This window comes from Aotus nancymaae, unplaced genomic scaffold, assembly GCF_030222135.1.
Source record: "Aotus nancymaae isolate 86718 unplaced genomic scaffold, 86718_ANA_hifiasm-v0.15.2.pri h1tg000008l, whole genome shotgun sequence".
NCBI classification, from domain to species: Eukaryota; Metazoa; Chordata; class Mammalia; order Primates; family Aotidae; genus Aotus; species Aotus nancymaae.
Genome location: NW_026988419.1, coordinates 39,260,244 through 39,284,091, shown reverse-complemented (window position 1 = coordinate 39,284,091; position 23,848 = coordinate 39,260,244). Strand labels below are relative to the sequence as shown.

The 23,848-nt window shown below is 33.1% G+C and overlaps 1 pseudogene; it reads right to left on the bottom strand.

Annotated features, from left to right (window-relative positions):
• Positions 1-2,345: 2,345 nt before the first annotated feature.
• LOC105718366 (uncharacterized protein C14orf28-like) lies at positions 2,346-23,677 on the bottom strand (annotated as a pseudogene).
• Positions 23,678-23,848: the final 171 nt, after the last annotated feature.

Below are 23,848 nucleotides of genomic sequence, written 5' to 3'. Positions count from 1 at the left end.
AAAAGAAATTATACATAAGTAATGTGTACTTAGGTTTTCTCACAAGGTTTTGTGATAAATCTGACACTTCTATAAATGTATACTGGAATTGAATAATTAATTAAATGTATAATGAATTTCAGACCTTGGTATTTCACTGTTGGTGTGGAAATTCAAAGATCATAAAAGTGAAGGGGCTAGAATGATCATAAATGTGAAGAGGCAATAGAGTAAGAACAGGTGTTAAGAACTCATGTTTAACTTAATATAGATACACATGGCTACATACATTGTGTATGTATATTATATATATAGCCATATCTATCTATATATTAATGTATGTGTGTGTGTGTGTGTGTGTATATATATATATACACACAAGCTACTATATATGTATCTGTTTTTTTTTTTTTTTTTTTGAGACGGAGTTTTGCTCTTGTTACCCAGGCTGGAGTGCAATGGCGCGATCTCGGCTCACCACAACCTCCGCCTCCTGGGTTCAGGCAATTCTCCTGCCTCAGCCTCCTGAGTAGCTGGGATTACAGGCACACGCCACCACGCCCCGCTAATTTTTGTATTTTTAGTAGAGACGGGGTTTCACCATGTTGACCAGGATGGTCTCGATCTCTTGACCTCGTGATCCACCCGCCTCGGCCTCCCAAAGTGCTGGGATTACAGGCGTGAGCCACCGTGCCCGGCCTGCTTTTTTTTTTTTTTTTTTTTTTGGCAAATAAAGGAGGTAGAAAAATGTTTATTAGCATGTTCAAGGTAGTCAAGATTTTAACAAACATATTAATCCTCACAACAACCCTGTGAGGTAGGTAAGTCGTTGTTTCATGATAAACTAGTATTCCAAATAAAGTGCAATTCCGGAAAGAATAAATCTGCATTAGAAATAATTTTGTTTATAACACCATTTATGTTTACTCTAATATTTGTGTTTTTGTATACTTCAATTCATGCAATCAGGTGTCCCCAGAAAGGTTTACTCTAAATTAAATCCTATTCAGTTATACTTGGGAAACTAGTTAAATAAATCTTGGGGTAAAATTCTTTCTGTAAATCAGTTTGATATATAAAAAAGAATTTTCATAGTATTTGCTAAAGTGAGGCATTCTCAATGTTTCACCCATATTCATTCATTCTTGGGTAAGTTTTCTGAACATGGCACCAAGCGTTTTAGCAATTCAGTGGATGGCAGTGATCTGTGCCGTCATGTAGAAGTTTCCAAATATATTGCAACTAATCTCAAAATGTAAACACTAAAATAAGTGGTGATAAATTTCAAAAAGTATTTTCCCTTGAAAATCTTTATTTTTCCTGTAAGTTGTAAAAAGAGTGATCTTAAGGTCTTTATAAAGAAACATAATGTACTCATAACTATAAAATCCTAATGATTTGTATTGCAAATCAAAGCTTCATGCTATCAATCACTACGTATAAGGAAGCCAGCAGATATCACTCCAAAAATTTAAGTATTCTTTTCTCTGTGTCAATATATAACTTCACTAGGAAAAGAAATACTTTCAGGCACCCATTTCCTCTTAAATATATATTTAAAGTGCATTTCTATTGTTAGTCCAACACTAGTGAACATCCAGTTGCCTAATACCATTTACAGTTGTTTTATCTGCAAAATATATTAGAACATTTCAAATTACATTTAAGATAAACATTTAGGATAATTATATAATCTGTTTGTAATAACTTGAATTAATCTTGGAAACTTAGCTATCACTTAAAATCCACTGGTGGTTTTATAATACTTTAGGAAGTAGTTAAAGTAATTTGCCATTATAAAGAAACAGGTTAAGCTCAAAAAAAATTCTCATACTTTTTAAAAAGATTGCTGCAGGGATATTGGGCAAATCAAATTAATAAACTAAGCCATCCATAAATTGTACATTCAAATCCATACTAGAACAAATAGTGCACTTTGGATTATAGTGAGGTAGGGCAAAGAAATATAGTTAGCTATATTTCGAACTATTAAATTATATAAACTGAAATACTGACTTTTGCCTAGGTTTTACTTGGATATCCAAGAAGAAAAATTTCAAATTCAGATGACAAAATATTTCTTGAATTCAAGGACAGAATTGTAAAAATCTTTGAGGTACATATAAATAAAAAATACAAAGGCCACAAGATATATTTTATTTCAACATAAAATATGCTCATATAAAAATAACTCAGGAAATATAAAATAAAGAAATACAAACATTTTTTCATAGATCCTCTATATAAAACATTTACCTGGGGTTAAACACTGAAAATACACCTCTGAAACTGTATAGTTGAACTGTTTCCTTGGATACCAAGAACACACAAAATAAGCCCTTCATCTGGGGGAGCATGGGCAGGAGGGAAAACAACTTTTAGCATCAGTCTATATTTATTTCTCTGTTGCTAGAATATAAACCAATGATGACAAGAGAAGAAACTCTGGGGGTTTATTTAACAAAATTAAATTCACATTTCTGAGCCCATCATAGTGCATCCAATGTCCATCAATCTGGAAAGCTGCAGAATAATGATGTTCCTCTGTTAAATAATGTGGCACCTTCTAATAAATACTTGTGATCAGACAAATCCAAGTAATAGGGTACATATGCCAGATCTTCAGATTTCCAATGCTGCATATTTAAGACAACAAAAGGGGGTGCCCCATGGCAGAAAATTCCTTGGGAAAATTCTCTTAAGCCACCACACCCATGCCCTTCACACAATTCAATCTTGGAACAGAATAACTCATCCACAGCCAGTCTTATCAAGTTTCCATGTGGAATTTCTTGAGGAGGATTTATATTAATTGTGTGCTGCTGATCTTCCTGCACTCGAGTTGGGCATCGCCAGTTGGAACAGTAACTCTCTTGAAAGGTAGACATGAGATTTTCAAGATTTTTTGTAAAATTATAATGCTCATTCCCAAACAAATCAATTATTAATGAAGCTTTATGAACTTCAGATTTGTATTACTGTTTTTCCATCTTGTCCCAAATCCAAAGTAGCTTCACAGTTGTAAAACTATAGGTGTCCATTAAATAAAGAAAACAGTCTACAAACTCTCTACCAAAATGAAGAGAGAGTTCTCTGGGGAAATTTTCATTTTCATTAAGAATGACATATAATAACATCAAGAATCCATCTATGGTGCAGGTATTTTTCAGTCTTATTTCAACATAGAGTGGTGTACAGGATACTGCTTTGCGGCCAGCTTTTATAGTAAAAACACCCCCCCCGCAAGGAAGAACAAGGAGCCACGGCAGCTCCAGCGCCCAGGCCCAATCCCAGTGGACTCACGGAGCCAGGACAGCGGGACACGTCGCTTCTTATTACGGAGGAAGATTAGGCATGACCTCCAACCCCCTCCCCTAAACCCCCATTTCCAGCCACCTGACAGTGCTTCTGCCATATCTCTGTTTTTTCTGTCAGCTGAAGTGTCCTAAAAAATGACACTCCAGTGGCAAGAAGAGCACCTAAAATGCATATCTTCCTTTCTAATACCAATTTCCAATAAAAGGAACCAGGGCTTTTTGGAGAAATGAATGCTTTTAGAACTATGACATGAAATATATTAGATGAACCTGAAATATCTCATAGTACTAGGAAATACAGACTTGCTTAAAAACAAGAATAACAAGATAAACCAAATGTGCAAAAACAAACAAAAATTCCATATGGGATAGATATGTCAAAGGGACACATAGTAACCAACTAAATGAGTTTTTCCAATACCCAAATCTGTGATAATTGGAGAAATACCATAAATATGGTACTGCCAGACTATAACTCAAAGTATAAAATAAATATTAATGAATGCATATATACATAAATAAATAATAAAATTAATAAGTGGACTAGAGGAGGCAAATCTTTCATGCAGAAGAATCCAAAATAAATTATGGAATTTTCTTCATGCTGAAGAAGGCCAGCACAGCTCTGCACCTCTTAAGTGTGGGATACACCTAGTGATGTTCCCCTAAAGAGTAGAGTATGGAAAGGGAAAGAAACAAGAGTAACCTGAAACTGGAAAAATCTGAGAAACATTATTTAACTCAGATATTCAAGACTAACATTAACAGTCATGTTAATGTTGAATCCTGTTGAATAAAATATGTATCCTTGAAATTATGTGACAAAACGGCATTTTAATGCTGTCTTTCCTCCCCCAAATGTATAATTCCAGTTTATTCATTAAAAATTAAGTAAATTCCAATAAAAAAAATTCCTACAATATACCTGACCAATACACCTTAAAACAAATGCACCGTAAACAAGGAAAGTCTGGGAAATGGACTCAGCCAACAGTAACATAAAATCACATGACAACTAAATATAACGTGCTAATCTGGGTGAGATTGTGGAACATAAAAAGGACAAAACTAAGGTAATGTGAATAGACTATGAACTTTAGTAAATAATATTATATCAATATTGCTTCATCACATGACAAATATCCTATATTAATATAATATGTAATAATAGAGGACACTGATTATAGGGGTATATGCAAGTACTGTCTGCAATATCTTCTAAATTTTTTGTTTAATAACAAAAAATAACATGAGATTTCTTGACTGTTTTTAAGACAAATTGAATCAACATGAATCAATATACAATAGTGAATTACATTTGTATAGCAGTGAGTATAATAGTGATAGTGAATAATACATGTTAAATGCTATAAATACATTTACTGCTTGTTATCAACATGATTAATTCTTAAGGCATCAATGTATACTTTCTACATTTAATTTCATTTTCCTCTGAAGACTACAGTATTACTGGACTAAAGCTTTATTAAGTGCCTCAGGTAAGCTTAGCATACAGAGTTGTTTCTGCAAGTTAATTAAAAAGAAATTAAAAATAAAGTTTTATTTAACATTTTGTTAAAATTAATCACTATCCATAATCAAAATATAACTTGCTGAAATAATTAAAAATTGAGGCTTTAAAGATAGCTACAAATAAATCTGTCTTTTTAGATATAATGCAAATGCTTTTTATGAAGGTATAAATATGACATGATTTTATTATTTCATTTACATATAAACTTATAGACTATATATTCCTTCTAAAAATCACCACAGGATTCTGAATATATATATATATATATATATATATATATATATATATATATATATATATAAGTTTTTTGAATGATCAGGCCACACTTTGAATAATTATTGGCATTTTGCAATTAGTAGACTATTTTTCTTACAAACCAGTAAAAGCTAAATTCTAAGTCTCAAAATTCAAGTAATCTATTTAAGAGTACACATTTTCATTTCCAATTGTAGATATTGCATAAAACAGAAAAAAAGTTTAGTTAATTTTTAAATGTATTGTTATTGTATTGCATTAGCTTATAATAGCTGCAATATAAAATACCATAAACTGGGTAGCTTAAACATCAGATATTTATTTCCAAAGTTCTGGAGAAGATTCACAGTCAAAATATTGACTGGTTTCTTCTGAGGCCTCCCTCTCTCCTTGGCCAACACATAGCCAGATCCTCTCTGTGTCCTCTCTTGGCCTTTTGTCTGTGGACACATTCCTGATGTCTCTTCCTCTTCTTATAAGGATATCAGTAACATTAAATTAGGGCCCACCCTTATGCATTCATGTTAACATAATTACATAAGTCTTTAAAGACCTTATCTTCAAAGATAGTCATGTTAGGGGTTTGGGTTTCAACATATGAATTTGGGTATGGGGGACACATGCCTGTAACAGTTCACAAAAATAAAAGTATGATCACATTATAAATTAAATTTACTTCCAATAATTTATTATAGAAAAAAATGAATAATTTAAATTTTATTTTTAAGATTTTAGATTTCCTTGTGTTTTAAGTGTTCAATCACACATATACTGTTTTATAAGCAAAGCAAAGTGTTTTTTATTCATTAAACCGTTTTACTTCTCTAGCACCTTCCTAAGGTTTTTTACCTCTTTTCCTTTTGTTCCATAATATACATGGTTTAAGACAAAAATACAGATATTTTACCAGCTCTATATGTTTTGTTTTAATTAGGGAATGCTTAGTTTTTAGAAATATGCTATGGAGTATTAAAAGAAACCATAGTTTTGGATTCAAAACTAAAATGGATCAGTCAACTAGGCCTTTATGGTCACAGACAATGCAATTTAACATCATCAACAACATGCTTTTTTCCTCTTTTTCCTGCAGTTTTGGCTACATATACTTTGAATGTATCGGCATGTGCCAACAATTTTGTAATATTATTTTAGAAACAGAAGCTAGAAATTAATACATATTTCTTCCAGTGCAATTGACATTTGTTTTTAAATAATTATTATTCATACTTTAGAAGAGTTTCTTTTAACTTAAAACTCATTATTGTAAATCTTAAGCAACTTGTTGAGGTTGTGGCAAAATTTTAGGAAACCTTTATTGTTATTTTTCATATATGTATGAACAGCACTCTGTGTATTTCAAAACTTTTTGCATAGTAACTGAAATCTTTTGGGCATTGGCAACTCTCTTTAATCCTTGAATTAAGTTTGTCTTTGAATTTTCATTATAGGTTGAACTACTATGATTTCATATTATGTTTACGGAGGTTAGTATCTTGGATCAAAACAACAAGAAACAAATACTTTCCAATGTTCACATATGATGAAATATTTTATGAAAAGATGTATTTTGCCTTTAGCAAGTGATTGCTTTTGGTATGATATGAAAGTTACTTTATCATAATTTCCTTCCAAAAGTCAAAATAGCTCCTATTTATTTTATTGTTAATTTTATCACTTTATTTCATATTTTTCCATTATATTTTACTTAAATTTTTTTGCCAGATCTTTAATAAATAAATGTAAAAGTGAATGAGTAGGCTACCATTCATATAAATACGAATAAGAATTCTTCAATGTCTTTCATTTTATTGAAATAGACTAAATGTCTTGCCAAATTGCTCTTAAAATTCTTTGAACTTAGAGTCTTGAATGCTTTGCATTTCATTTAAATTTGAGTTTCTCTTCCAATCTTTAAAAATGTAACTTAGAGTCTTTAAAATGTTACTTTATGCATATTGTAAGATTTGGAGAGCTTTATAACATGCAAACTATATCATTACATTTACTCATTAAAAAATCAACTTCAAGTGTGTCTAAAATACTCCATCTACCACTGAACTGAAAATAACACATAATTATTTCAAAATACCAAAGTAGTCAACAACTTAAGGAGCTGTGCATTTTTTTCAACAAGATTAAAGAAATGAGCTGTGCACAGCACATATTATGCATAAATAAGGTTTTAAAAGCACATCTGCTCTTCTACAAGACCTTTAAAAACAGCTTTGTTGTCTTGTGACTGGCAGTGAATATTGTTCAAAAGCAGGTTACAGTAATTGGGAACTTGTTTAACTTAGTGGAATCAAATCACAGACAGAATATTCTCTAATAAAAGTTTTAGAGTTATTTCTTATAATAGGGCACAGTAGTTGCCGACTAATTAGTATTTTGTATAAATGGGCTTTTTATTGCTTATTTTATTTGTTATATCAATTATCTTGTGAGCATTTGCCATTATTTTGATTAACTCTTTAGTACATTTTGGATCCAGGAATCACCTTTTGAAAAAAATTTAGCAGTTTTGCAAATGTTCATATCACAATGCACCAGACCTAGCCTTTACAAGCATATCTCAGAGATAGGCCTTCAGTTCCAGACCGCTACAATAGAACAAGCACCACAATAAAGCAAGTCACACATCTTTTAGTTTACCAGTGCATATAGAAGTTATATACAATTATATAACTCACAGTCATATATACTGTTCTGTAGCTTAAGTATGCAATGGCATTATGTCTAAAATAATTGTACATCTTAATTAAAAAATACGTTATTGCTAAAAAATGCTAATGATCATTAGAGACTTCACTGGGTTGTAATCTTTTTGTTGGTGGTGGGTCTTTCCTTCTTGCTGACAGCTGCTGACTAATCAGGGTTGTGATTGCTAAAGCCTGAGATGGCTCTGGCAATTTCTTAAAATAAGACAATAATGAATTTTCCCACACCAGTCGATTCTTTCATTAAAGCTTTCTTGGTAGCATGTGATGCGTTTTGGTAGCATTATACTCACAGCACTGTTGCTTTCAAAATTTGAGTCAATCTTCTCAAACCCTGTTATTGCTTTATTAGCTAAGTTTATGAAATATTCTAAGTGTTTTGTTGTTGTTTCAAGAATGTTCATAAAATCTTCACTTGGAGTAGATTTCACTTGAAGAAACCATTTTATTTGCTCATTCAAAAGAAGCAATTTCTTATTTATTGATGTTTTCTCCTGAGATTGTAGAAATTCAGTTACATCTTCAGGCTCCACTTCTATTTCTAGTTCTCTTGCTATTTCTACCCCATCTGTAGCCCTTTTTTCCACTGAAGTCTTGAACCCCCTCAAAGTCATCCATGAAGGCTAGAATCAACTTCTTCCAAACTCTGTTGATGTTGCTATTTTGACCTCTTCTTACATGTAGTAGGACTTAATGCACTAAGATTAATTAGGGGATCAGATCATATTTGTCCTTCTTGGCTATTTTAAAGACATTAAGGTGCCGTTGAAAAATTTGAGCAAAGGAACAACATGTTCCGACTTACACTTTAAAAGTATAATTGTGGTCTGTAGGAATAAAATTAAACTGTTGAAGAATTTAAAATACCTTATTACATTCCAGAAAAAAAAAAAAAGCTTTTTGAAGAAATACAGCAAAATTCAGCCACTAAAAACAAAAATTCCAATGTCTAGCTTTCAGTAAAAAGTCACTAGATACACAAAGAAGCAGAAAAACATAAGATATTTTGGAAATGTTTTGCAAAATTAAACATACGCTTTCCATACAATCAAGGAATGCCACTCCTATGTACTTACTTAAAAGGAATTTAAATGTTATATATATATACAAATCCTGTGTTCAAACATTTATGCTAGATTTATTATCTCCAAAAACTGGGGATATAAAAACCTCTGACCTGTTTTTATAATACCACTTCTGGCACCAAATATCTGTGTGTGTGTGTGTGTGTGTGTGTGTGTGTGTGTGTGTGTGTAGGTGTGTTTCCCATGCCAAACAGTTCTCTAATATTAGCTGGGTATTTTATAATTAAATTTAATTTGGACACAATCTACTTGGAGTTAGTCTCAGATTCCACAAGTTATCCACTCATTCCCACATACTGCCCAATTCAAATGCCAGTCACAATACCTGGGTCTCCATTACTTCTGACTAGCTGTAAATTTAAAGTTTCCATGGGCCCCTCCTCTGGTTCAATAATTTGCTGGTATGGCTCACTAAACTCAGGAAAACAAAAAAAACAAACAAAAAAAACCCTTCACTTATTTTTACCTTTTTTTTTTTTAATTAAGAAAAGAATACAACTCAAGAACAGCCAAATCGAAGAGATGCACAGAGCAGGAAATAAGAGAAAGGGGTACAGAGAGCTTCCATGCTCTCTTTGGACACTTCATTCTTCTAAAACCTAGATATGTTCACCAACTCAGATGCTTTCTAAATCCCTTCATTTAGTTTTTTTTTTGCTCTAATTACATAAGAATAGTTGATTCAGTAACAGGTCGTTAGTGATTAACTCAATATTCAGTACTCTTTTCTCACCACGAGTCCAGGGATGGGGCTGAAAGTTAGAATCCTCTAATCCCATCGTTTCTTCTCCTGGCAAACAGCCCCCATTCTGAAGCTATGAAGGTACCACCAAGAGTCATTTTATCAGCCAAAATGAGGTATGATTGAAAGGAGTTTATCATGAGCAACAGAAGATGATTCTCACTTTCATTTCTAAGAAAACTACAAGTATTTTGGGAGCTTTGGGTCAGGAAATCAGAACAAAGACAAAATATTTATCTCATAATTTCTTTACAACTTCTTCTAAGAATTGTAAAATATCACAATGATATTTATATTATGAATAGATAAATGAATTATGCCATTCATACAACAATATACTATTCAGTGATTGATACCATGAAGTCCAGATACATACAACAATGTACCTTAATCTCAGAGCAATTATTAAGTGGTAGTAGTCAAACTTAAATGGGCTAGATACACACATATAAGATTTTGAGATACACAATAACATAGGGATGGAAAACAAATACATAATTGCCAGATCCTGGAGTAAAAGTAGTTGACTACAGAATGTAATGAAACAACATTCTAAAAGGGATACAGCTGTTACACATCTTGATTTGGGTGGTGATTATGACTTCACTGTTCTGTCAAAAATGTTAATTACAACAATAAAAAGAGAATATTATTTGACGTAATGTACACCTAAAAAATTTTAAAGAGGCAATATTATGTAAAACTTGAGATAAGTCCTTCAATAAAATGAACAAGATACTTGAAAAAATACAAACTATCAAAGATATCCCAAAAAGAGACAACAAAAGGAACTTTATATCTACTATTGAAACTGTACTTACATGAAGAAAATTTAAAACTAAAATAGGGAAACCTAGTAGATGATGAACTGTATCATGCATATAGATTTAAAATTCAACCATAAAGAATAAAATTTCCCTATCTATCTATCTATCATCTCTCTCTCTCTTTCTGTCTATCATCTATATACCAATTATAATAAACTTCCAACATTGCTTTTTATGGTAACTGATAAAATAATTCTAAAAGGAAAAACAAACAGCAAGGATAAGAACTATGCTCATTAAAAAATGCAAGAAAACACTTTCTCTTTCACTCATTTCCTATATAAAAGATGTGTAATTGTTCATGAATAGAAAAATAAAACAGAACAGAGAACAAAATGCAAGCAAATTGAGATATATGCAACTATGACATATAAAAAATGGAAATAGAACTCTGGATAAATGAGTTTTTACATTGCTATAAAGAAATACCTGAGACTGACTAATTTATAAAGCAAAGAAGTTTAATTGACTCACAGTTCCACGCGGCTTGGGAACCTCAGGCAATTTACAATCATGGAAGAAGAGGAAGCAGGAGTCTTCTTCATAAGGCAGCAAGAAAGGTAAGTGCAAATAAGAGAATGCTGGACACTTAAAAAATCATCAGCTCTCATGAGAACTCACTCACTGTCATGCGTACAACATGGGAAAAACCACCCCCATGTCCAATCACCGCCCTCTCTGCAGACATGGGATTACAGGTCCCTCCCTTGACACATGGGGATTACAATTCAAGATGAGGTTTGAGTGGAGACACAGAGCCAAACCGTATCAGGAGTGTTTAATAAATTTATAAATATTTTTATCTTCATAATATTTAAAAATAGCATTTAGTCTCTTTCATACACTACACAGAAATATTTTCTTTTTAAAATGAAGGCTTAAATATTAACAGCAAAACTTCAGAATGATAAAGAGTCTTTTAAACAAGATGCAAAACACATAAATCAATAATTTAAAAATAAATAAGTTTGACAGGAACTAAATTTAAAATGCCAGTTTATCAAAAATTCCCAAAAGAAAATGAGCAGACAATCCCTAACCTGGAGAAATAAGTAGAGAATAAAAATCAAGTTGATTATTGGTTAATATCCTTAAATTTTAAAGAACGCCTAAATTAAAAATATAGAAATCCATGATTATAATGATCAAATGCATATCCAGGAATTTCTGGGAAAGAAGAAAGGTTGGACAATAAACATAAACAATAGCAAAAAAGGTCAATCATATTAGTGATCACTGAAATAAAAAATAAAAACAAAATATTTTATCTTAACAAATTGGTCAAAATTTTGAATGTCATATTATCAAGTTTGATGAGGATGTAAAACAGCAAGATATATTATAGAAGGTTGAATCTCATTTCTAGGTATTTACCTTAGATAACTTTTACACAAACTCAATGAATAATTTTAACTACATTCATAGCAACATTGACTATAAGAGTAAAAACTATAGAAATTTCCTAATTGAATATAATATCTTATAGGATAATCATATAATAAAATACTCTGCACTTGTGAAATTTGAAAACTACAATTATATGGATTGATATAAATGAATTCCAAAAAATATATAGTGTAGTACAAAAGAAAGGTATCAAAAAAAAAATAATAGAAACAACATAATGTAATTTATACACCTTTGAAAATTTCTAAAACAAAAATTAAGTGTGGAATTCTTTATAATAAAGCCATAAATGTTTTGAAAACAAAGTATCATAGTATTATAGTAGTGGCAAAGTAGCATTTAACTGTAATATGAAAGACATAGGTAGTATTTTCTAAAAAGCTAGTTTTTAGATTCTTGTTTATTATTAACTTTATAACTTATGTATCTTAAATCTAAAATTTTATATGAATTAAATATTTTAAATAATAAATTCTAAAATTAACTGACATATTTGTATACAAATAATGCAGGTTTTGCTCATTCGTAGTTATTTAGCTACATAGACAACAGTTGGGGTTGCTTACTTGACTTAACTCTTTACAGAATTGAGTAGAACTTGGAATGTATAAATATGAGTAAATATGTTAAAGTAATCAAAGAAAGCATGCACATTCATTTAATCACATAACAAATGTATTTTTTATTTGACAGTGATTTTCATTAATGGCAACTTGAGAATGCTGCAGAAATCGCACAACTGCTTTTTGCAAATGAATTTGCTACCAAAACTAATAAAAAATTAAAAATAAATAAATGAAAACTTTAAAAATGAAGAAATGAAAAATTAAAAAATATGTAAGTTTGTAAAACTGGATGTAATCTTATATATAAATATACACTTTTCTATTTTTAACCTAGAATTTTATTGCTTTCAATTCTTTGCAACTTAATGTTCTAGTTCAAGGCAGTTTAGAGTTTGAAGTTAAAGTATCATGACACATGTATTGAACATAAACGACCTATAGTTATGCAACAATTTTTAGATGAAAGTTACTACATAGATCCCACAATCAAAAGGAAGGAATTATACAACAGCAAAAACACTAGGAAGAATAGATCTTTATAGGGTACTGGAAAGATCCATTCAATTGGGAAGTTTTTATATATTTCAGACCAATAAATTTAACAACTTAGAAATAAGCACAAAATCCTTGAAAACCTCCAAATGCTTTATATATATTAAAAAATTAATTTTGTGGGCCAGTTGCAATGGTTCATGCCTATAATCTCAGGACTTTGGGAGATTGAGGCAGGAGGGTCACTTGAGGTCAGGTGTTTGAGACCAGGTCAACACATTTACGAAAGTTAGCTGGTTCTAGCTAGTCAGGAGGATCACTTGGGCCCAAGAGTCCTAGTTACTCAGAAGGCTGAGGTAGGAGGATTGCTTGAGTTCAGAAGTTTCAGGCTGCAATGAGCTGTGATTGAACCACTGCACTCCAGACAGGGTGAGAGTGAGATCTTATCTCTAAAAGAAATAAAAGAAAAAAAGGAAAGAAAGAAAACAATTGCAATTCTAATTTTTCTCAAGGGATATTTTAGTCTTAGATGACTTCACTGGTGAATTTTGTCAGACATTCAAAGATGAAATACTATAAGCTTTGTGCAAATTCTTTGCAGGTAGAGGCCAGCATATCCATTATATCAAAACCATACACAACATTGCAAGGAAAGAAAAAAAACATTTTTTATTAACAGTGTTTCAAAATTCCTTAAGAGAATCATAACAAAATTAAATCAATAGTACATTGTACGAGTTTTAGCTTTCTCTTTGAAAGATTGATAAGTGAGTGTGCAGAAATAAACTGGCAAGAGACAAATTAACAGGAGAGAGGGCATACAAAATGTATTAATTTTCAAGTGCACAGGAGTCATGCAAAGTATAAAACTCAAAGAAGGGCCCGATGGTTGAAGCTTAAATATTCTATTCATAGGGGAAAGGAAAATGAGGGAGGTAGGCAATTTTAGCAAAGGAGTAAATTATTTTTAGGGGAGATGAATGAGAAAAGAACAGAGTATAGCCTGGGATTAAGTTCCTCTGGTCTCAAGGTGTAGAGTTAACTCGAGTATTCTATCCTGTAAATTAATCTTCTCTGTTTGATGAGAGTATGGGAGGTGGCCTGGGATAATTGCATTCCTTCTGGATGAATGTACCTTATTTGCAAAGGGATGAGAGACTTGTGTGCTGGGAGCAAGGGAGGGTGCTTGGTTCTTCCTTAGGTAAAATCACTCAGCATGCCAAAGCACTACACTTTGGAGCATTATTTTTTGAGTCCCAACAATATCATTAAATATTATTTATGTCACTAACACAAAGTTGCTTCAATGTATTTAAAAATCAGTCAATAGAGGAAGAGACAGATCTTCCTTACAGAAGCATTCTGAACAATTCATGAGTCCCCTAGTCCCCAAGGAGGTGGAATATAACCCTCATATCTTCCGTATGAGCTGCACTTAATGCCTTCTTTGTAAAGTGTAAAATACGTAAAGGGGAGCAAATAGATAACTTTTCAGTGGAGAAATATAACTAAACTACCTTAGCCAGACAATCATCATCAAGATCCCAGCATCTATACTGCCAATTATGTTGGTGGTATGTACCCTTGAAATTACAGGATGAAAATAATAACTAACCTATGTGGTATTCCTTCTCAAAACTCTTACTCTGGCCAAAACAAGAGAAAAACATTGGCACATTCCAATTAAGGTGATTTTACAAAATGCCTGTCAAGTATATTTCAAAACTGTTAACATCATTATAAACAGAAGTCTGATAAACTATTCCAGCAAAAAGAAGCTGAAGAAGACATGACAACTAAATGCAGAATGGTATTCTAGATGGGATCCTGTTACATAAAATCATATTAAAAGTGTGCTTAGGATGTCCAAAATGAGGGAGTAGAGGCAATTTGGCATCAGTCTCCCTAACAGGAAACCAAAACAGTATCAAGATTGTAACCAGAAATATCACAGAATTATAATTTGACACTGGGAAAATCTGAGGGACCACAAAGAAGTGAGAAATCACTAGCAAAAGGTAAGAGAAATGGACCTCTCTAATCAGAATAAGCCTCCCCACGTTTGCCAGGTCCAGCGCAGGAAAGTTCTCCCTGATCTCATGGTTTCTACACTAGAAAAAGTAAGATCAAGGTGGAAAGTCAGGTTTCCCAACATCTTGGGTTCTTCCACAGGAAAACCATCTCTGACTTACCACATGGGAAGCACTGCAAGTGTCTGCAGGTTAAAACTTCTGAGGGTAGCTAGGGACAAATCGTGGAAGTGAGGCTAGAATCTGCCATTGTGTAAAACTTGGTGAACTGCTTTGCATCTCAAGTAAAGGAAATACCGAATCACAGTGGCCATTCTGCAGCACACTGCAGGGGTTGTGCTGCATGGGTCCTCTGGGCACAAAGCCCTGGCCAACCTTTCCACACAGCTGGAATGTTCCCATTGGGATCCCCCATCCCATCTGGGACAACAATGTTTCAAACCTAATTTAGGGATTTGGCAAATCTGCACTAAGGATGCCATCTAGCACCAAAAAGGAAAAACAGGAAAGTATGACGTCCCCAAATGAACAAAACGAAAGCCGGTGACTGATCCTGATGAAATGGTAATGTGTGAGCTCTCAGAACAATAATTCAAAATAACATTTTGAGAAAACTCAGAAAACTGTGAGATAATACAACAAATAAATTTAGAAATTTCTCAGAGAAATTTAATAAAGTGATTTAAAAATAAAATTAATCAAACATAAATCCTGGAGTTGAGAAATGCAGTAGTCAAACTGAAAGTGCATTGGAGGGATGGCTCTCAACAGCAGAAGAAAATAATCTGCAGTTTGAAGACTGATTATTTAACAAATACAGTTGTAGAAGAAAAACGTAAAAGAATGAAAATGAACAAAGAATGCTTACAAGATCTAGAGTACAGCTTCAAAAAACAAATATATGCTATTGATGTTCAAGAGACTGTTAAAAAAATCAAGGATTAAAGAAGTTATTGAAACAAATAATAACGAAAAACATTCCAAATACATAAAAAGATCTAAATATCCAGGTACAGGAAGGTCAAAGATCATCAGAGAAATTCATTTCAAGTAAGACTACTTCCAGGCATAAAATAATCAAACTCTCAAAAGTTAAGGACAAATGAAAGATCCTAAAAGCAGCAAGAGAAAGAAAATAAATGAAATATAAAGGAGATTCAATTCATTTGGCAATAGACTTCTCCATGGAAACTATACAAGCCATGGGGGAGTAGAGATAACATATTCAAAGTGCCGAAGAAGAAAAAAAAATCTGCTGCCCTAGAATATTGTGTTCAGCAAAACTCTCTTTGAAACATGGTGTAGAGATACTTTCCCAAACAAATAAACAAACAAACAAAAGCTGAGGGAACTCATCACCACTAGACTTCTCTTACAAGTAATGAAAAAAGGAGTTATTTAATGTAAAACAAATAGATGCTAATTTGCAACAAGAAAATATCTGAAGGTATGAAACTCACCAGTAAAAGTAAGTAGAGGTAAATTCAGAATACTTTAATAGTGTATTTATGGTATACAAACCACTTATATATTTAATATGAATAATAAAGAAACAAACATATCACGTATCATAATAGCAACAATTTGTTATGAGATAGGATGTACAAAAAGACAGCACAAAGTCAAAATTAGGAGCAGAAGAAGTTAAAGCATGACATTTTTTACTTTTCTCTGTTGTATCTTTTTATGATCAAAAGTTAAGCTGTCATCAGTTTAAAATAACTTTTCAAAATATTAAGTTTTTTTTTTTTTTTTGGAAACCTCATGGTAACCAAAAAGCAAAAAGCTAAAATAGATACACTAAAAATAGAAAGAGAATTTAAAACATACTACCAGAAAAAATTACTTAACTGCAAAGGAAGATATATAATAAAATAAAAAAGAAAGGGTAGTTACAAAACAATCAATTGAGTGTGAGTAGACTAATTCTCCAGTAAAAAGAAATTATGTCTTAATGGATGAAAAACAAGACCCCAAGTATATAGTTCTTTTCTTGTTTTTCATCCATTCAGAGTTTCCTACAAGAAACTTAACTTTTCCTATAAAGATACACATAGACTGAAAGTGAAAGGCTGGAAAAAGATACTCCATGCAAATAGAAACCAAAAAAGATCAAAATGAGCAATACTTATATGAGATAAAACAGATTTCAGGTTGGGTGCAGTGGTTCATGCCTGAAATCCCAGCACTTTGGGAGGCCAAGGTGGGTAGATCACGAGGTCAGGAGATAAAGACCGTCTTGCCTAACACAGTGAAACCCCATCTCTACTAAAAATACAAAAAAAAAAAAAAGCTAGGTGTGGTGGCACAGGCCTGTAGTCCTGGCTACTCATGAGACTGAGGCAGTAGAATGACTTGAACCCAGGAGGTGGAGTTTGCAATGAGTTGAGATCACACCACTGCACTACATACAGCCTGGGCCACAGAAAGAGGTTCCATCTCAAAAAACAAAACAAAACAAAATAAACAAAAAGTAAAAACAAACTTCAAGTCAAATCTGGAAAAAGAGACAGGTTATTTTATAGTGATAAAGGGGTCAACTCAGCAAGAGGACATTAACAATTGTTATAAACATGTATATACACACATATGTAAAGCAAATATTAACAGATCTGAAGGGAGAGATAGAATGCAATACAATAATAGTAGTGGACTTAAACACTCCACTTTCATCGATGAACAAATCATCAGACAGAAAATCAACAAATAAATATTAGAATTTAACTTCACTCTAGACCAAATGGATCTAACTGACCTTTGCAAAATGCATTATTCAATTGCTATAGAATATAGATTATTCTCATAAGCATATAGAACATTCTCCAAGATAGAAGATATGTTAGTCTACAAAACAAGTTTCAACAAATTCCAAAAAGTCAAAATCATATTAAATATCTTTTATTACCACAATGAAATAAATGTACAATTAAATAATGCGATTAACTTTGTAAACTATGTAATTACATGAAAATTAAACAAGGTGCTCCTCAACAATCAATGGGCCAATGAAGAAATTAAGAGGGAAATTTGAAAAGTCCTCAAAACAGATAAAAATGAAAATGCCACATACCCCAAAGCAATGCTAATAGGACAGATTATAGCAATAAATGCTTACATCAAAAAAATAGAAAGACTTCAAATAAACTACCCAATGATGCACCTTAAAAAACTAGAAATGCAAAAAAAGTAACCCAAATTAGTAGAAGGAAAGAAATAATATCAGAGCAGAAATACAGAAAATAAGGACTTAAAATAATAAACTATCAAGAAAACCAAAAGTTAGTTTTTTGAAAAGATAAATAAAATTGACAAACCTTTAACTAGTTTAAGAAAAAAGAGAGAAGGCCCAAATAAAATCATGGATGAAAAAGTAGACATTATATCTAGTATAACAGAAATACAAAGAATTACTGGAGAATATTGCCAGCAACTATATATCAACAAATAGAAAAACCCAGAAGAAATGAACAAATTCCTGAACACACACAATCTAACAGACTGAAACAAGAAGAAATACAAAGTCTCAACAGACCAATAACAAGAAACAAGATAATAACAAGTCTCTCACCAATGAAAAGCCTGAGACCTGGATCTGATAGCTTCACTGATGAAATTTAAGAAGTAATACCAATTCTACTAAAACAATTTCAAAAAAAAAGAAAAATTAAGAAAGGAAAACTTCTAAACTTACTATATAAGACCAGCATTATCTTTATACAAAAATTAGACAATGACATAATTAAAAAACAAAACTCCAGGACAACATTTTTGGTGAACATAAATGGAAAAATCTTCAAAAAAGAAAATACTAGCAAACCAAATTTGACAGCACATAAAAAAGACAATACACAATGGTCAAGCAAGATTTATCCCAGGGAGGCAAGGATGATTCAATATACACAAATAAATAAATGTAATACATCACATTAACAAAATGAAAGACAAAAACTGTATGACCATATTAATACATGTGAAAAAGCATTCTATAAAATTCAATATCTGTTCATGATAAAAACTCTCAACAAACTGGGTATGGAAGAAAAATACCTCATAACAAGGCCATATAAGGCAAAACTCAGCCAGTACCATATTCAATAGAGAAAAATAGAAAGTTCTCTAAAATCTAGAACAAGAAAAGGATGCCCATTTTCACTGCTGTTATTTAACATTGTATCAAAAGCCCTAACCAGATAAACTGGGCAAGAGAAAAAAAAGTAAAGGCATTTAAATTGGAAAGAAATAAGTCAAATTGATGTTGTTTGCAAATGACATCTTCTTTTGTTTAGCAGTTATTTTAAATTTGGAGTACATGTGCATGTTTGTTATATAGGTAAACTTGTGTCATGGGGTTTTTTGTAAAGATTATTTTGTCACCCAGGTACCTATTGGTTATTTTTCTTGATACCTAGTACCTATTGGTTATTTTTCCTGATCCTCTCTCTCCTCCCTCCCTTCACCCTATGATAAACCACAGTATGTGGATATGATATTATATTTAGAAAAACTTAAAGCTTCCACCAAAAAGGTGTCAGAACAGAAAAACTAAGCCACTAAACTTGCAGGATATAAAATCAGCATACAAATATTACCATTAGAAGTAACAGTACCCTGTTAGAAGTAATAATAATATTTGTATGCTGATTTTATATCCTGCAAGATTGTTCATGGATTGTTCAAATATTACTGCTACTTCTAACAAGTTTCAAATATTGTTCACTGATTGTTCAAATATATTCTAACAGTAATATTTGAACAATCCGTGAACAATCTGAAAAAGGATTAAAGGCACAATTTCATTTGTACTAGTTACAAAAAAAAGACATAAGAAAAAAATGTAATCAAAGAAGTAAAAGCCCTCAACAATAAAAACTATAAAACACTGATGAAAGAAGGTGAAAAAGACATGAAACATGGAAAGATATCTCATGTTCATGGATTGGAATAATTAATTTTGTTAAAATGTCCATTCTTAACCCAATGCAATCTACAGGTTCAATGCAGTCTGTATCAAAATACCAATGACATTCTTTACAGAAGTAGAAAAAAAATTTTTAAATTTGTATGGAACCACAAAAGACCCTGAATAGCCAAAACAATCCAGAGCATAAAGAACAAAGCAGGGGCATCATGCAACCTGATTTCAAAGTACAGTTGACCCTTGAACAACACAAGTTTGAACTTTTCAGGTTCATTTATATCTGAATTTTCTTCTGCTGCTGCCACCTGTAAGACAGCAAGACCAACTATTCTGATTTTTCTTCCTTTTTCTCTCCTTACTCAATGCAAATACAATGAGAATACTTTTATGATGATCCACTTTCACTTAAGGAATAGTAACTATATTTTGTCTTTCTTATGAATCTTAATATTTTCTTTTCTTTACATTAGCTTATTGAAAGAATGTAATATATGATACATAATATATATGCTAATACATTATGTTATTAGTAAGGCTTCTAGTCAATAGTAGGCTATTACTAGTTTTGTTTTTGGGAAGTCAAAAATATAATAATTTTCAAATGTGTGAGAGTTGGCAGTTCTAACTCCCTGTGTTGTTCAAGATTCAACTATAACTACAAAGGTATAGTAACCAATGTGGTATGGCACTGACATGAAAATAGATACACAGACCAAAGAAACAAAATAAAGAACTCAGAAATGGATCGGTATATTTACAGCCAACTCATTTTTGACAAAGGTACCAATAATATATATTGGGGAAGGGACAGTCTCTTTAAGGGTATTGACTAGATATCCTTATGCAGAACAATTAAACTAGACTCTTATCTTTCCCTATGCACAAAAATCAAATGAATAGATAAAAGATTTAAATGTAAGACCCCAAACTATGAAACTACTGGAGGAAATCATTAGGAAAATGCTTCAGGACATCGACTGGTCTGAGCAAAGATTTTTGTGGTAAAACCTCAAAAAGCACAGGCAACAAAAGTGAAAGTAGACAAATGGGATTATACTAAGCTAATCGAACTTATGCAAAGCAAACAATAAACAGAATGAAGAAACAACCTACAGAATAGGAGAAAATATTTGCAAACTATCTGACAAGAAATCAATAATCAGAACATATAAGGACCTCATACAACTCAATAGCAATCCCCCCAAAAAAATCTGATTTAAAAATGAGCAAATGATCTGAACAGACATCTCTCAAAAGAAGACCTACAATTGGTCAACAGGTATTTCTGTGTATGTAATCAACTAGAGACTCAGAAGTAGATTTGCACACATGGTAAAGAAAAATTAGATAAAAGTATCAAAATAGTTTAATGAAAAAACATTTTCTGACAAATGATGCTGGAAATACTGGGTAAATGTAGGAATCAAAAATGAATTCAATCCCATTATAATTTGAGATGAAAAATAGACCAAGTGGTATGGTTATAACCATATAACTTCTAGTATAAACACAGGAAACTATAATTGTAATTCTGTGGAAAGCAAACATTTATTAGAACCAAATAAGTAATGTCATAGATGAAATAATGCCCCCATGAAGATGCATATGCTCTAATTCCATGAGACTATGGGCATGTCACTTTACATGCTCATACACTTTCCATGTCACTTCTTACAGCGTAGAAAGAAGACTTTTCAGATGTGATTAAGAATCCTGAGATGGAAAGAATGCTGAATTTTCAGGCTAGAACCAATATATTCAAAAGGGTTCTTATATGAGGGATAGAAGAGGGGTGGACTCAAAGTAGATGTGACAAAAGAAGAAAGGTTAGAGTAATTAAAGGAAGGGGCATGAGTTACTGAATGCAGACAACCTTTTCAAATTGGAAAAGGAAACACAATGGATTTCCTTACAGAGCCTCCAGAAGGAGAGCAGTCCAGCAAACACATTTTCATTATTCTGACTTCCAGAAATGTAAAATAATAAATTACTGTTATTTTAAGCTACAAAATTTCTACCAATTGGTTATAGCAGCAATAGGAAACTAAAGCAAGTCTATTAAAAATACAAATGTATAAATTTCACATAAAAAATCACTTATGCTCCTCCAAAGACATCAATAAAAAAGTGAATAGGTAAGAGGCTCAGACAGGAAATATATAATTAAACACACACACACAGAGAAAGAGGGAGATAGGAAGGGTTGCTAGTACTTATAACAATACATGGTGTTACAAAGTAATGAAATACTAACACATGGGGAATATGAATTAATCTCAAAACCATTGTATGAGTGGAAGGCATCAGACACAAATAGCACATAGTTTAGATTTTCACTCATAAGTTTTAAGAACAGAGGCGGAAGTAATATGTGTGTGTCTCTGTATGTAGGGGATGTGTATGTGTTTATAAAATCAGACAACTCTTTTTCAGAACATAAAATAACTCCTATAATCTGATAATAAAAACAATAAAAATGTGAATACTATATAAAAGAAGATGTATAATGAGCATTGTATATGATAATGCTTTCAGCATTATTCATAAACAGAAAAATACAACTTTAAAACTATGTCATACAAAGTTGATCTATCACCACAAACTCACAAGGGCCACTAAAATAAAAAACTGATACTACCAAGTGTTGATAAAAATATGGAGCTACTGGAACTATAAGTCATTGCTGGTGTAAGTATAACCAGGCTGGGCGCAGCGGCTCACGCCTGTAATCCCAGCACTTTGGGAAACCAAGGTGGGTGGATCATGAAGCCAGGAGTTCAAGACTAGCATGGCTGACATGGTGAAACTCTGTCTCTACTAAAAATATGAAAATTAGCTAGGCACAGTGGCAGGTGCCTGTAATCCCAGCTACATGAGAGGCTGGGGCAGAAGAATTGCTTGAACCTGGGTGGGAGATGTTGCAGTGAGCTGAGATTGTGCAACTGCACTCCAGCCTGCGCAATAGAGTGAGACTCCATCTCAAAAAAAAAAAAAAGTACAACCAAAGGAGACCCAGGATGAGTAGCTTCTATCTGCCCTCAGGTCATCTTGTTGTCTGCCTGAGTCTAGCTGTGTCCAGGTTTTTATGGGCTTCAGATGGGAGAAAGTGCATGCTGATTGGTTCCATGGGTGGCCATGGGCAGCTGAAAAAGCACCATAAGTTCTCATTCTGATCTGCAGAACAGGCATCCCAGCCCCCATGCTTCAGGCCATCCCTGACTTGAAGGTAGGGCCTCACTGGGGAACCACTCCTTTCCCCACTGGAGCCTGTTTGCTTCCTGCCACCATCCACTTGCCACATAAGGCAGCCCAGGCTGTTTGTGCCAAGGGGTGCCTGCAGGCCCGCATGGAGCTTCCCTCACCCTTGCTCGGCCTCCCTTCTGTGCTCATAGATGCCCCTAGTCCAAAGGGGCCCAAGGCTGCAGGGGCCTGTTATGTCAGCACTGCCCCAAGTGTACACATACCCAGCCAGGTTGTAACCATGCCTGGGCTCAGCCTCAACTTTGCTCCAAAATTAGAGTGGGCACCAAGGAGCCAGGAGAGGCCAGGCAGCAGAAGCAGGCACTTCTCAGTCTGGGGGAAGGAGGGCTTCCCAGATTCCTGAGAACATAGGGATGGCCAGGTCCATAACCTTGGCTAGCAGGCTACAGCTACACCTGGGAAAGTGTAGCTCCCACTCCTCCAACTCAGACATACAGCCCGGTGGCACCTCCCCCTCTGCAACTGGCATCATAGCAGCAGCTGCTCCAGATGGGTGGCTTCTGCCATGAGTTTCATAGAATCCAGTTAGGAAAATGTCTGGCATCATTTTCCAGACCCGCCTTGGGATCATAGGCATGGATGTGGTATCAGTGCCACTTGCTTATTTTCTTATTGGCCTCCTCAATGTACTTCATACCTTTCTCCTCCCATATGGCCTTACTGCGAAAGTTAGTGTGGCAGCCTGCACCATTTCAGTTCCCAGGAATGGGCTTCAGAT